The 2,500-nt window shown below is 45.4% G+C and overlaps 1 protein-coding gene across 32 annotated transcripts in view; it reads left to right on the forward strand.

Annotated features, from left to right (window-relative positions):
• cacna1c (calcium channel, voltage-dependent, L type, alpha 1C subunit) overlaps nt 1-2,500 on the forward strand; it is a 242,082-nt gene that overhangs the window by 166,308 nt on the left and 73,274 nt on the right. The window lies entirely within an intron of this gene.

The raw sequence follows: 2,500 nt of genomic DNA on the forward strand, positions 1-2,500 counted from the left end.
TCTGAAGAGAATCATCTGAAAGAGTCATGTCTGTAAACTGACTCTCTGAAGAGAATCATCTAAGAGAGTTATGTCTGAAGAGAATCATCTGAAAGAGTCATGTCTGTAAACTGACTCTCTGAAGAGAATCAACTAAGAGAGTTATGTCTGAAGAGAATCATCTGAAAGAGTCATGTCTGTAAACTGACTCTGAAGAGAATCATCTGAAAGAGTCATGTCTGTAAACTGACTCTGAAGAGAATCATCTGAAAGAGTCATGTCTGTAAACTGACTCTGAAGAGAATCATCTGAAAGAGTCATGTCTGTAAACTGACTCTGAAGAGAATCATCTGAAAGAGTCATGTCTGTGAACTGACTCTCTGAAGAGAATCATCTGAAAGAGTCATGTCTGTGAACTGACTCTCTGAAGAGAATCATCTAAGAGAGTCATGTCTGAAGAGAATCATCTAAGAGAGTCATGTCTGAAGAGAATCATCTGAGAGACGGGTTAGTGAGTAGTTCTCTGTCTGACCTCTGACCTAAACTCTGCCATGATGCCGTGTCTTGACTCACTGAGGGACAACACGTCACAAAGGCCGTGAGGTACAGGCGTTCTAAAAGCCGTGAGGTACAGGCGTTCTTAAGGCTGTGAGGTACATGTGTTTCTTAAAGCCGCGAGGTACAGGCGTTTCTTAAAGCCGTGAGGTACAGGCGTTCTTAAAGCTGTGAGGTACAGGCGTTTGTTAAAGCTGTGAGGTACAGGCGTTCTAAAAGCCGTGAGGTACAGACGTTTGTTAAAGCCGTGAGGTACAGGCGTTCTAAAGGCCATGAGGTACAGGCGTTCTTAAAGCTGTGAGGTACAGGCGTTCTTTAAGGCTGTGAGGTACAGGCGTTTTTTTAAGGCTGTGAGGTACAGGCGTTTGTTAAAGCCGTGAGGTACAGGCGTTCTAAAAGCTTGAAACTGCAATTGGACACAACTGCATCAGACGGCTGGCAACAGTGAATTCACATATGTGCATACGTTTGTTTTAGGATTAAAATATGTGTGTGTTTTCAGATGTGTATGCATGAATGTCATACATTTGTGTACATGTGTGTGTGTGTGTGTGTGTGTGTGTGTGTGTGTGTGTGTTTGTACCTTCAGTCTGTCTGTTACTGTCTCTTAGAATGTCTTTCTTGGTTTTTCTTTTGTTGTTGTTTGTATTTGCCTGCGGGAGCGTGTGTTTGTGTGGGTGTGTGTGTGTGTGCATCTGTGTGTGTGTGTTTCTGTGTGTGTGTGTAAGCTTAATAGATGTGTTGTGGCCTCAACTGGAGGGAGGTTGATACCACAGAGGCGTGTCAAGGGAGATTAGGGGCTACACGCTATGAAGAATTGAGTCATGAGTGTGTGTGTGTGTGTGTGTGTGTGTGTGTGTGTGTGTGTGTGTGTGTGATAAAGCCTTTGGCTGTAGCGGTGCTGGATGATAGATGTGTGAGAGGAATTAGAGTGTGTGCTCTCTTGTACCTCCCAGCACTCAATGGGAGACCAGGCCACTCATGACAACTCTTATCGTATCACACACACACACACACACACACACACGCACACACACACACACACACACACACACACACACACAGGCAGCCATGTGAGACAGCTCGCCACAGATAGGAGAGGATGAGGGGTGTGAAGGAGAGAATTAAGATGATTTGTGAACTGTGTGTGTGTATGTGCGTGTGTGTGGTTGAGAGGGAGACAAAGACTGCATTTGCGTTTGACGTGTATGTGTGTGATGTCATGTGTGTGTGTGTGTGTGTGTGTGTGTGTGTGTGTGTGTGGTGTGTGTGTGTGTGTGTGTGTGTGTGTGTGTGTGTGTGTGTGTGTGGTGTCATGTGTGGTGTGTGTGTACGTGTGTGTGTGTGTGTGTGTGTGTGTGTGGTGTCATGTGTGGTGTCAGGTGGTAATAGCGGAATAGCTGGAGGAGCTGACTAATGGTAATGCTCAAATTGAGCGTGAATACTTTTGTGTCACACAATGTGTGTGTGTGTGTGTGTGTGTGTGTGTGTGTTTCTAAGGGAGGCTAGAGGGAAAAGCACATTAACAGGTCAGACCCATTGAGCCTTGAGAGAGCCTCTGATAGAAACACACACACACACACACACACACACACTGCCTAGGGGGATTATCAGTGATGATATTAAACATCTCATCAAGTATCATTTCAGGGAAAGAGTGAGCTTATGTGTGTGTGTGTGTGTGTGTGTGTGTGTGTGTGTCTGAGCAAAAGAGAGAGGGAAAGAAAGAGAGAGTTGTGTGTGCAGTGTGTGTGTGTGTGTGTGTGTGTGTGTGTGTGTGTGTGTGTGTGTGTTTGGTGTCATGTGTGTGTGTGTGTCGTGTGTGTGTGTGTGTGTGTGTGTGTGTGTGTGTGTGTGTGTGTGTGAGTTGTTGGTGTTGCTCCACATCTGTCCTCTATGGGCCATAAAACTGTCCCCCTCCATCAAATGATACTGTTTCTGTCTCCTTCCCTTAATGGGAGTACTG

The sequence above is a fragment of the Clupea harengus genome, chromosome 16 (genome assembly GCF_900700415.2).
Source record: "Clupea harengus chromosome 16, Ch_v2.0.2, whole genome shotgun sequence".
In the NCBI taxonomy this organism is placed as follows: Eukaryota; Metazoa; Chordata; class Actinopteri; order Clupeiformes; family Clupeidae; genus Clupea; species Clupea harengus.